The sequence below is a fragment of the Sarcophilus harrisii genome, chromosome 2, assembly GCF_902635505.1.
Source record: "Sarcophilus harrisii chromosome 2, mSarHar1.11, whole genome shotgun sequence".
Lineage (NCBI taxonomy): Eukaryota > Metazoa > Chordata > Mammalia > Dasyuromorphia > Dasyuridae > Sarcophilus > Sarcophilus harrisii.
This window is the reverse complement of record NC_045427.1, coordinates 242,978,905-242,992,568: the sequence shown is the minus strand read 5'-3', so window position 1 is coordinate 242,992,568 and position 13,664 is coordinate 242,978,905. Positions and strand designations below refer to the sequence as shown.

At 37.4% G+C, this 13,664-nt stretch overlaps 1 protein-coding gene across 7 annotated transcripts in view; it reads left to right on the top strand.

Moving 5' to 3' along the window:
• Nucleotides 1–130: 130 nt before the first annotated feature.
• Nucleotides 131–13,664, top strand: part of DIDO1 (death inducer-obliterator 1) — a 67,004-nt gene continuing 53,470 nt past the window's right edge. Inside the window, exons 1-2 of one of the 7 annotated variants that reach the window (XM_031951745.1) lie at nt 139–212; nt 8,131–8,348. The gene's annotated coding sequence lies outside the window, so the exon portion shown is untranslated. Of the gene's footprint in view, nt 213–8,130; nt 8,349–10,594; nt 11,361–13,664 lie in introns of those variants that run through there. The other 6 variants (XM_012539633.3, XM_031951741.1, XM_031951744.1 and 3 more) reach the window with 6 other exon arrangements.

Sequence of the window (13,664 nt, the reverse complement as noted above, 5' to 3'; positions counted from 1 at the left end):
ATCAGAGGACGGCTCCAGAGACCGAAATGGACGCTGTGGAGGGCGTCGCGTAGTTATCGCATCATCCAGTTTGTCCGGGTGTGGGACATCCTGGTGTTGCTAACGCTATTAACTCCTCCCACTAACACAATAATTGTTAGTTCGGACCCTGGAGCTGGCGAGGAAGTCAGCGGGCCTAGGCTTGTGGCCCAAAATGTTGAGCCGAGGAGCAGGTGGGAAGCCAGGGGATGTGGATTAATATCCCATAGGTCTGCTTAGTCGGAGAACGAGACGTGGGTGGTAGGACTATGTTAAAGATCAAGGTACCCTTTAGAAGGGTTCAACCTGAATCAGTCAATAGCAGGGTTACATCCCAGTAAATAATCATTTCCTTCTCCTCCTCTTTTTCGGCGGGGGAGGTTGGGGAAAGGATAGTTTAGTTTTTCTTCCCAGCACACAGATTGGTTCCACTTTTGGCCAGAAGCTTCTTTCTAACGCTATTTAAAATACTACCGGTGTAAGGCTTAACCCGACCTTCCCTTCTCCTTCCCCTTTCTCTAGCCCCTCCCAGTAGTTAGTGCCAATTCTCCTAAATTACCATGTATTTGCTTTGCAAACATTTTGTATCTATTTAAAACTTTTACTTCTCTTTCTCTTCCCTTAACCCCCTTGAAACGAAAACATCTAGATGGTTTGGATATGATGTTTCTTTGTATCCTCTTCAGAGTGCTTGTCTCTTAAATACTCAAAAGCTCTGTTAACTACAATAATGTGGGTTGAAATGCATCCATATCCATCCAGTCTGTTTGAGTCTTGTCCATATCTTCCCAGAAAACTTCCAGAGGGAAGGTTCATGAGTGTCCCCCTCCCTTTCTCTTCCTGAGAATGAGAAGGTATCCATGGAACACTGGCTTTCCTGCCTCCTTCTTAACTAGCCTGTTTTTTATTCTTGCAATACAATTCCTTGATACCATCTTTTACTCCCGGTCTAATTTAGAGTTTCTCATTAAAGCCTATATTACTCCCTTTCATACTATCCAATCAGATGTCCTAGCTACTGTTCCCAAAGACATTCCCTTCTCTTGGCTTTGCATTGGCAACCTCCCATTCCTGGAATCCACTCTACATTCCCTCTCTGCTATTTGGAATGTCGTGGCTCCTATCAAAGCTCACCTCAAGTAATATTTCTATGCAGCCTTTCTTGACCAATCCATCTACTATTCCGTATGCCTACATCGGCTTCCTCTGTTACACACCTAGTACAATGGTAAAAACATGAAAGGGGCTTAATACTTTATTGGTTGCTTTATAGAGTACATATAGGTTAACAAACTAGGTATTATTCTTGACTCCTCACTTTCTCTCACTCCATACCCAGTCTGTTGCCAAGGACTGTCCATTTCACCTTTATAACATCTTTCAGATATTGCTCCTTCTCTCCAAAAACTGCCACCACAAACTTGGTGCAGGCCCTCATCTTCTTAGGTGTAGTCTATTGCAATAACCTGCCAATAGATCTGCCTGCCACAGGTATTTTCCCACTTTAGTTCATGCTCCATTCAGCTGCCAAAATGATTTTCCTAAAGCACAGGCCCAACCAAATTACATAGGTGGAGGTTTAAAAGATTCAAGAGAGATAATTTTTATTATTAATGCCAGCATGTTTATTAATAAGAGGACTGATATTTGGCTGTCTCTCTTATATCAAAGACACTTCATAGTGATGAGTACACAGTTAATATACTCTTGGAAAAGTAAATGTTGTTGAGGGTAGCAATCAACACTGATTGATTAACAGTGAGAAAATGAATATTACAGTGAGAGGCTGGGCTATATAGTAAAAGGAGGATCTTGGGGCTTATAATTTGGATCACCTAAAATCTAGGTCAAAGAGACTTATCATTTTTCATATCACTTGTCTGACAAAAAGGAGATTCTCCTTTTGTGAATACCTAAATAAACACAATGAGCAGGAATTCACCTATTAGCCTAAATTTAGAATTTTTATTGCCAAATTAGATCTTGATCTGGGTAAATCTTTAAAAAAGATTTCTGTTTGATTTCTGAATAAGGAAGTAGGAAAGGTGGGAAACTTGGTTCTGATTGAATAATTTGTTATTAATGTGAGAGAGATAATCATCCCTCTCTACCCCCAACTCATTAAACTCTAATGGGTTCCTATACCTTCAAGATTAAATACAAAATTATTTTGCAATAAAAGCCTTCTTAACCTAACCTCCTGAACCTTTCTTTAATCTTAGCATTCACATAACAAATAAAAAATTTCTTACTGACACTTCTTTGTGTTTTTTAAATGGCTCTAATCTCATTTTCCTCTTTTTACTGTCACTTCCCATTCCCTCTCTTCCTATTAAAAACAACCTTTTGACAAGTAAACATTCTTAAGGGAAACAGTGCTATATAATGTCCCTGGTCAAAAATACATGTTATTATGCATCTAGTATTTGTCATCTCTGTCCAACATTGGGTACTATGCTTCATCTTCTGGCTTCTATAGTTGTGGTTGGTAATTTAATTGATCAGAGTTCTTAAGGTTCATAATTTTTCCTTTTTGATATGGTTACTATATAAATTGTTCTGCTTCTGTTTATTTCACTTTGTATCAGTTCATATCTTCCCATGTTTCTCAGAAGCTATATCTTTTGTAATTTCTTGGCAGCAATAATATATTCTATTAAATTCATATTTTGAGAAGTAATGAAACATTATGATTAGAGGACTGACTTCTTTTAGAAAAACCTATTTTCAAGCCCCAGCTTTAACACAGTTTCTTACTTAAGTAACTTTACCTTGGACAAATTATTTAACATAGTGTTCTAAGCAGTTCTTCTAGCAGAGAAAAATCACAATCTGCATCAATAAAGAGGTTTTCTTTACCTAGAAGTTCCCTTTACCATGACAATCACACTCGGCTCATTATCTTTCATATATCATATTTTGTTCAGCCGTTTTTACCCTCTTTTTTCTAGATCTTTGCTATCTTAAAATGTGTGACTATAAATGTCTTTGTAAATATGGATTCTTTTCCTTTGATCATTTTGATTACATCATTATATTTACTAAGTGATCTTATATATAAAACATGGTAGTCATTTCTTTTTAAACAGTTATATTCCATATGTTATTGCAATATAGGAACATTGTTAATATGTTAGTCTTGAAAAGATGCGTCTTTTCTTTCATTAGAAGGGAGAAGAAAGGAAAAAAGCTTTTAAATAACACCAATGTTCCACGCATTGTACTATATATTTTTCTCAAATATTTAATCTTTAAAATAATCTTTTGAGGTAGGTGCTATTATTATCTCCAATTATCATTTGAGGAAACTCAAGTTACTTTCCCAAGAAAAGACAGTGTCTGAATTTGGACCTGAATTCAAGTTTTCCTGACTCCAGACTCAATGCTTTGTTATATCAGTCATGGGTCAACTTGATAGGAAGCTTAAGGTCAGTAAAAGAGCTTTGTAATTTCCCAAAAATAATCCAGCCCACATCCTCATATTTTTCATCTCTGGGACCGACTCGTGGTTCCTTTTTATAGCATGTCCCAGATATACACACTGATAGATAATAAGGTTGTCAATTGAAATGCAAGTTGAAATCTAGCCAATAGATATTCTTCATCCAAGTAGTCTATCTTGTGTGGATGGACAATCCAAATTCTTTTAAGTTATCATAATGGTACTTGATGCAGATCATCATAAGGCCATCTATAAATAGGAGTATCTGGAAGATCTTATCATCCATAGGAAATCCATCTTTGACCTAGACTCTGCCCTGGATTTCACCTCCATCATAGCAGCAAATACCTTTGACATGTGTGTGTGTGTGTTTTGCTGAGGCAATTGGGATTAAGTGACTTGTCCAGGGTCATACAGCTAGGAAATGTTAAGTGTCTGAGATCAGATTTGAACTCAGGTCCTCCTGACTTCAGGGTTGGTGCTCTATGGCCCTGCTTAGCTGCTGAAAATGTATTTCTTTTTATGCTTCTTCTGATGTTTATCATGACAGGGTCATTGAATAGAGTTTTTTCTATTGTCATGTATTACAAGGAATTTTAAATGGTTTTGATATATAAATAGAAGACAGTTTCTAAGAGATCACATATGAAATCAAATACTTTAAAAAAAAATAAAATGATAAGTTTAAATTGTTCAGGCAAACACAATGGCCACATCATATAATTAACTGTAAAGTGGTAAAAATGTGGTCCATTGATGAATATTGCTTTTAAAAGCCCTGTTGTTCCTTACCAGGATAAACATTAAAGACACCCCTCAATTCATCTATAGATAGTAATAAAAATTCTTTAATAGATAGGAGAGTAGATAGGCTGGTAGTTATTGGTGTTCTCTTAGTTATGAACCTATCTGTTTCCCACTTTTTTATTAATAAGGTCTGAGATTTAATTCTATGCTTTTGATATCGTTCCCTCCCGACAACTGGTACATTAATCCCTGTAATCAAAATACCTATTTGTCTGAAACTTCACAGAACCACTAAAAACAAATTTAAATGGACATTAAAGAAGGACTTAAATTATGGAATAAAAATGTAATGAAATATTGAATCATAAGAAACAGTATCTAGGGGCCCTTTCCACTTTGAATATATCATTGTAAATACGAAGTTTTCGGGAAAGATAAGAAATTATATTAAGAATATATGAAGAAGGAAGGAAAGGAAAAGAAAAAATAGTAAACATTGATAACTTTGTAATTAAAGATAAGAAAATAATGATAGCTATGTATCCATTGTATCTACACAAATGGTCAAAAAGAATCATGAAAACAAAGAGGATATAATTGCCACTACATTAAAATATGCATATTTGGGTTGAAGAATAGGAATCAGCTAATTTATACATACCATTTCTTAGTTATTTAAACAGAAAATACCCAAACAGCAAGAATTATTTTTCTTTTGTTACTGTTTTAATATTTGAATACTTGTAGTTGTTGAGGAAAATTTCAATAAAATTTATTTTAATAAAATAATAGCAGCCATGATACTTTAAGAATTATAACATGCATTCCTCAAAACAACTCTGAGATTAGTTGTACAATTATTTTTGGACCCTGTTTTCACTGTCTTATTGCAATATATTACATGTACACCTAGCTATAATAAACAAGAATGTGACAAATTCATTAGAGAAGTACAAAGCAATGTACTTTGAGGTTTGAAGAGATTATAACCAGTAGGCATCAGGAAAAATATGTATGTAGAGTGAAAAAAAAAAAAAAAACCCAAACTCTTGAGTCTATCATCAATGATCATAGATACAGAGTGGGAGAAGACCTCACAGGTCATCTGGTTCAACTCTCCCTTTGTTCTGATTAAAGGAAAAGTAAAATTCTTAAAGTCACACAGCTTGTAAATGATAGTTTGAGAATTTGAACCTGTTTGCCCTGCTTTCAGAACCAGGACACTGTTAATATTGGACTACCCACCTCTCTTGTCAGAGGACCTGAATGTAAATCCTAGGTCTGCTTCTTAATATCCCGAGAAGCTGAACAAGTCATTTTCCCTTTTTTGGGATTCAGCATCTTCATTTATAGAATGAAAGGATTGGACTAGAAAGTCTATAAAATTACTTGACTCTAAATCCTTAGAACCTATGAACTTCTGACTAAAGAGATCAGAGAATTTTTCAAGAAGAAAATATTTCAGGTGAGCTTTGAGCATATATGTAGGTTGTCAACACTCCAAAATCAAAACAGCTCATACAACAGCTCAATATCATCAATTAATTCACTGAGATATAAATGGCTGATCCTTGGAGACAAAACTTTAACATGTAGAACCTAATCTCATTATTGGAATCAGCAAAAGAAAGCTGTTCCAAAGTTATAGTATCAGAAATTTAGAGCTGGAAGGGACTTTAGAGGATAATATGGACCTCATTTTACATATAGTCCTAGTGAATCCCAGGTTAGCCTTATCCCAACATTCCATTCTCACAAATGAATCTCTCCTAAAGATGTAGATACTATTATTAGCTGATGTAGAATACCATTTAGAGCACATGGGAAGAAGGACTGAAAGATGGTTGTCTTTACAAATTTAGGACACTGATAAGAATATGGTGAGTTCAGTATTCTCTGGACCCTTCAAGAAGGATTCCTCTGAGATAGGAATGCTTGTATTTAAAATAATTGACTTTCTTTTGGGTAGATATGTCTAAAATTCAAGAGTACAGTGTTATACTGATCTTTACCTTAGTTCTGGTCCTTATTATATCTCTCAGACTATTGCAATTGTCTGCAATAGTCTCTTGCAAAACTACTTGCTTTCTTTACCTCTAGTCTCCTTTCCATTATGTTCTTTAATTATCCTAACCTATAAAATAACAACTTCCAATAAATCCTTACAACCTATAGGATAAAACACAAAAGCCTTAGGCTGCCATTTAAAGCCCTCTGCCACCTGACATTATTACTCTTTATCCTTTTCCGTTCTAGCCAAATTGTAACACTAGATGTTCCATCTCTTCATATCCTTCCTTTCACAGTACCTTAACTCTAAATCTCTTGCTAAAACCCTTCCCTTTTTGGAAGTGCCACCCCACACCTATTCTATGAAAAGTATTCTCTTCTACCCCAGCTAAAAGTCCTCTTCTCAAATTTCTTTTTGCTGCTCTACCTGTATCTTTTCTCGTTGGACATTCCTTTTCATTATACTTATCTGTATAAATCTCATGTACAGAAATAGATACGATGGTAGCAGGGATTCTTGTCATTTTGTATCCTGAAAAAGTTAACTTTCTTACACAATGAAAAATTGCATTTAATCACTGAAGGAGTTAATTGCAGAAGTTGTTTCTATGGAGTTTCTTGACTATCTTTAAAAAAACCCAAATATTTTATTGATGCTTTTAAAAAAACAGGCCACTTCCCAATGTCTTCCTCCAACTTCTCCCATCCTACTTTTTTGAAGCAAAAGTATAAGCAAAAAACACCTAACATGTATCTTATTTGACAAAGTATGTCTAAATTTTGCAACTATAGATCACCTCTGCTAAAAAAAAAAAAAAAAAAAAAAGAGGGAGGAATATTTATCATCTGAAATCACTATACTAACTTTAGTTCTGATGTTTTTCAATGTTTTCTGTATATTATCATGATCATGACATAGATTGTTCTCTTAGCCTTATTTCTCTTTACATCTGTGCATGCAAGTCTTTGCAAATTTCTGTGAAATCTTCATATTCCTCCTTTCTAATTAGTGGTATGTGAATATTCTCCACCTTATCAAATACCAGTCTTTTGGATTGGCATGTATTGAGAAATTCTTCTTCCCCCACAGTTCTTGTGAATTCCAGTCAACAGAAGTGGACTTTACTCCTGTCCATTTATTTACACAGTCCAAGTTCATTGATGAAGGACTAATAAACAAACCACCTTCTACAGGGAGCCTTTTCCCAAATCCCACTTAATCCCCGTGCTCATCACGCACACATATTTATTTTATTAGTAGTTTGCAAGTAATCTCCCCCTTTAGAAAGTTTTTCCAGTGGCAGGAACTGTCTTTAATCTTTGTATTTCCGATGCTTAGCACAGTCCTTGCAATATATTAGGCTCCAAGTAGTTATTGTGGGCAGGTAAGTGACTAAGTGACTAAATCTCGAGACCGGAGTCTTGAAGACCAGAGTTCAAATTTCGACCTCAGACATTTACTAGCAGTGTGATTCTGGGCAACTTATTTAACCCCAAATCTGCCTTAGTTTCTTCAGCCTCTAGTGTGCAACTAAAATGAGCAGGAGAAGGACATGGCAAACTATTCCAGTATCTTTGTCAAGAAAACCCCCAATTGGGGACAGGAAGAGTCAGACACGGCTGAACTACAAGTGCTTATTGACTGCGTGCCTACCTAAATACTACTTTCAAGATTTGGTTAGGTAAGGCTTTCATTCTAAGGGTGTTGTAGAAATCATTCTTTTATAAGCATTGAGTTTATGGAACGGACAGGAAAGTAGAGCACCCAGAAACAATCACCAACTTTCTTTTTTGGCCACTTGATTTTCTTTTTTTTTTTTTTTTTTTTTTTTTTCTTTTGCATCTTCCTCTTTCAGTCATGATTCCCTAGAAAATTAAGGCTTTTACTTTAATTCCTCGGTAAAATGTGATAGGTTTGAGTGGTGAGGCCACGCCCACAAAAGATGGCGTTTCCTGGAAAGGCGTAGTATTGGGAGGAGTAGCGACTTTGGCCTCGGCCGCCGCCGCTGCCGCTGACGCTTCGGCTTCCGCCGCCGTAGCTTCTTCAGCCTCCACTGCTGCTGGACAGAAGCCGTTTTAGAATCGGGAGAAGGAAAAGCCTTTGCAACACAATACTGAAGGGATATTACAGGTAAAAAGCTATGCTCCCCAGAAGGACAGCAGGAAGAATTTTAAAAGTCTTTAAAAACCCATCTCTCCCACAAAAATTATTTTAAACGGTCAGGGGTGGAGGAAAGGAGGGGGCCCCAGAAAAAGGAGGTTGAAATCATGGAGGGATTCACCCGCTTGGCTTGTTTCATAGGGCCTCTCCAGCAAGCTCCCCGAGTTGGGAGTCAAGCAAGCACCCAGTCTACAGTACCTTCCCTCCGCTTTTGATGTAGCTTAATTTTTATTTTTTGGGCGATTGGAAGGGAGAGAAAGTAATCAGAATTGCGCAAAAAGGATCATTGGATTAGTCTGAAGGAGATGCGATTCAATCTCGAACTTTCTTGCCTTTCAGAACTAATCCAAATGTGAAGAAAGCTACTTTTAAGAATTTGATGTGTCCCTTGATTTGGGGAGGGAAGTCCCCTGGAAATACATTAGCCGGTGTTTATATAGCCGTTCGAAGAGCCCCAAAACCAAACCTGTATTTTCCCTTGACTTCCTGAGATGCTGGCAATTAAACAAAAATAAAATAGGCTTTTGTTAATTGTTTTTTTCTTGATGAGATGCTGGCAATTAATCAAAATTTATAAAATAGGCATTTTGTTGCCTCGTTCATCTTTTTTATTTCCCTGACAGTATTTTTCTTTTGGAATCTGCATACGGCTTATGATATTACAATGGCGTTTGCAAAAAGCTTGTTTAGAACAGCTGGACTTTTTAAGACATGTTCTATTGATACTTTGAAATTTTGCTAATTATTCCTTTCATTTAAAAGACGCTGGATAAAGGACACTTGGACTTTGTATATGTAATAAATGTACACACCTTTCAGATGCCACTACAGAAAACTTGCTGTCTGGGCTTCCCAGCGACCCTTATAACTGCACACGCAATTCTGCGGACTACATTTTTAATGTCCCTCGCTTCATATTTTGCATGATGTATATCTAATCTGTGCATATTTAACATGAATATGTTTAGTAAAAATATTGATAAAAATTAGTTTGACTTAATCTTGAAAATATCTCAATACTCTGGGAATCACTACAGAAAAATGACTTCGTCCCTTTGTACTATCTTTGTCCTATTGTCTTTAATTTTTTTCCTTGGCCAAATACACTTTAGCTGTTAAAATTAAACTATAGCCATTAATTATAGCTTTGCAATTTTTCTGAGACCTTTTCTTAGGGTAAGAGGGGTGTGGGAGAGGTAAATTGAGGCTAGACTTACTCCTGGTGGGAGGAATAAAATCTGGGAAAAACTGTAGCCTAGGGCTGGAAAGTATTCTCACCCAGGATTCCTTTTAATATATATTTAAAACTCTGTGCCTCTATTTTTTTTTCCTACTTTGGAGCCTTTGGAATAATCCATTGTTTTTTAAATGAAGTTTTGACTCTGCTAGCTAAATTTGAATGGCTAATTTATGCAGAAGAACTGTTGGCTCCATTGCTTTCCCCCAGACAAAATCATTTACTTTTAAATGCCTACTTGAACTATATTGATTCATTTATGTGTGGATGGCACCAGATTTTACCAGGTAGACATTCTTATGTATCCCTGATTCTACATACAAAGTTGGGGAAAGAAGCTTAGAAAAAATCATCACTGAAGTCCATGATACTAAGTTTTTGGTTATTCTTTATTGTTGGAGTTTTGGGATGGGTGGGAGGGTTGTTTTGTTTACAATATTCACTTTTTAAAAATTTGGAGTTTTAAATTTCCCTCTCCCTACCTCAGACACAAAACTGATATAAGCTATACGGAGTTGTTAGTTTATTCAGCAGTTGTGTTCCTCACACTTTAAACATTTTCACCCTTTTGATAATATTTGCTGATGACTAATTAAGCTATATGAATGAAAATGCATTCTTCGAAGTTAAAATGAATTCACTTCCTGGCTGCCTTCCATTATAAGTACTTTATATTAAGTGTATTCTGCCACTGAGTGATTTAATTTGCATGATCCTTACCAGTAGGTGGAATGTATTTTTAAAAGTGTTCCTTAGATTGCTTACCCCAGTAATAAGTTTTCAATTCTTTTTCTTAAATTTTGTCTGCATCTTTAGAACTTCGAGGGATACAATTCAAATGGAGACATTAGGTGTTGACCCCGTTAGTAAAACGAGTTGGACTTTGTTGTTTAGCCCTGTCTGTCTCTTCATAATCCCATTTTAGGTTTTCTTGTCAAAGATACCTGCAACGGTTTGCCATTTCCTTCTCCAGGCCTTGAGGAAACTGAGGCAAACAGGGTTAAGTAATTTGCCCAGGGTCCCATAGTTAGTGTCAGGCTAGATTTGGACTACAGAAGATGACTTCCTGACACTTTAATCACTGCTCCATTTAGCCTGTTAAGTCTCTTTAATTTCTAAAGCTGTGCTATTATGTATGATTCTAAGGTGGGAACAGGCCAACTAGAAGTCCAAAGTATAAAAAAGTTCATTAGGCACTGTTTGATGAAAATCATTTAAAGCTAACGGGAAATCTGCATTAATGTAGCAGGGCCCAGGAATCAACATCGTGGGCCAGGAAGCTGCATGCCAAGCAAGATTTTAGTAATAATAGTCTAGGAAAGGGTTACTGGAGCTAATCTGAGGATATTTGGAAACTGGAAACATCACACCGTCCAAAAGACTAAATGTGCAATTCATTACTGAATATTGGACCCTCCTACATTCCACTGGATCCTGCTCTTCGAGGTCTAACAAAATCCGAAATTTCCGTTTTGGGGTTCGCTCTTGTTTCCAGTCTAACTTGGGGTGCGGTTCATGGTGTCTGCAATAGCTCCTCCTCCACGGCAGGGGTCGCCGTGGTTCCGTTTCCCAATGGCTCCCGAAGCGCACGCCTCGGCGCCACTACCCCTCTTGCCGTCGCGCCTCGTTGGGCGGCGTCGCAGGCAGCCGCCCAGACTCCCCACCCCCACCCCCCCCCACCCCGGCCCACTAGCTGCATTCGGTAGGAAATGGCTGCGAGACCTGGAAGGCCTTGAGGCCCGCCGGTAAGTCACGACCCCGGGGCCTCCGGGAGGAGGGCCCCAGCCCTCGCCTTATGTGGCCGGTATAAAGGGAAGGAGGGAAGCGAAGGACTTGGCTTCATCGGTCCTTTCAAACCAGGGGCCTGCGCGGGACTCGCCTCTCAAACCTCCAGCTCGGGTCCCGCGGAGAAAATGGCGGCCGCCGCCTGTTTTCGGGCTGGGTAGCGGCCGTGGGGCGCCCCCTTCTTGCCTGGGCTTGGTCCCCTAGAGGATTGGCGGGAGTCGGATGCATTCCCCACTCCACGCCCCTAACGTAGGGCTGCCATGTCCGCCCGGACTCTCCCAGCTCGGCCTCCCCCCTCCCCCCGCGCCCTTCTCTCTCCTCCTGCCTTCTCCCAGCGTTTCCTTTTCTCCAGGCTTCTTCCTTCCGTGACTGCATCTGGCTTTATAATAACATGGTCATACCTAGTAATGGGATTTGATCTGTACGGAGTGGCAGCTTCTCGGGAAGCCCCAGCCTCCGACATCCTAATTTACTGAGCCGCACCCACCCACCCTCTGCCTGAGTTTTTCTCTTGGATTCATTCATTTCCCGTCCTGTTTGTGCGTGGGATTGGGGGTGAGTGGGTGGGGGGCTGGTTAAAGTGATGGTTAGAATTGGAAACTAGTGCCCAGTTGTCCAATATACAAACCTCTCACTTTTTGACGGGGAAGCTCAATTATTTTTATATAATAATCAATTGAAGTTGTAACCCCACTGAGGATTTTCCACTCAAATATTTACTGAGCAACTACTTTGATCGACAGCACCCTTGGGCTGCCTGGAAATGCATATGAATTATAAAATAGTTTGTCCTCCGATCTTTTGAGGAGAGACTTGAAAAACTTGAGTTTCAATGGAGCAAGCATCCACTATAGCACATCTTAACTGTTTTTTTTTTTAATTTCAAAGAATTTGTTGCCTTGTGCAAAATAATCTTGCAGACAAGTTTTGTTTTAATTGCCATTTTACAGAATTGTCCAAAGCGAATAAAATCTTAATCCCTTACCGTTTGTCTTTTGTTGGGTATGTAGAATTGGTCTAAAAATTTTGGGATAAGAAATAAAGAGCCTAGTAATATGTAATGGCCATGATAGCGCCTTATGATAATTTTATAGTGCTGTTGTACATTTTTTTTAATCTCTAAAATTTACCGGACACATATTCATCTCATGTTTATAATAAGACTTTTAGACTAAATCTAAAATATATGTGCATTGCTAATAAAAATCGCTGCATTATTGCTGCATTTTTTAGCTAGATGGTGAAAACTTGTTTGATAATTTAACCTCAGGATACATATGAATTTAGTGGGGGAGAGGAGCTTGGAAAACTACTTTTTAGTAAAAAGGGAGCGTTCATAGTTCTTTACAGTTTCCCAGGACTTTTATTTAAAGCTTACATTGCTGCTATCTTACATGTTTTACATTGTCTTGCAGATTGTGTGGGATAAACACAATATTTTTTAACTCCCATCAGCTGTGCAGATGACAATATAAACCTATGCAATTGATACTTATGAAAATCATTTTCTTATTCAAGAAGCAAGCAATGTCTGTATATGTTCATAATTGCTTTAAAAATAAATGGAGGCTAAATTTTAATTACTTGCCTTCTTTCTCCAGGATTTAGGCAAGAGATGGTTTGTTAACTTTTATAAAAATTCAATACCTGTTTCTGCCTTTATTTGATCTTAGTTGATTTTTTTAAAAGTTTTCCTTTTATTGCCTTCTGTATTACTATCCCCATGCTTTGGAATTATTTTTGATTAGGAAGACTAGGAATAAAATTGTTTATAAGATTTGTGATGTTGGAAGAATTCTTCATCCCTGATGTCCTTGTGTCAAGACTTTGATTTTAATATGATGTGCTATTTAATTATTTTGACCTAATATAATCATATCTAAGTCACCTATCCTTTCAGATCTTTCCTGTTGTGATTTTTTTTTCTAGAGGCCTGAGCATGTTCTATTGTGGACATATTAAAACTTGCAATTTTGTACAAAGTCCTTGGTTTTTCTCTACAACATTTATGAATAGATCTGAACCCCTTGGCTAATCAAAATGCATAATGTATTAGCACATAATAGGAACTCCCAACTTTTTCAACACTTTTATATTTGAAAAGTAAATATTATGAATGAGCTTTAAACATAATGGCATGTCATATATTGTGTGGAATACATTCACAGGATTTTCCATTTTGAAATTATTTGTACTAAAATGTAGGCGTCAAGAGTTCATTAACTGAACACTCTGACTTTTCCCCCTAGCACAGACAAGTTCTT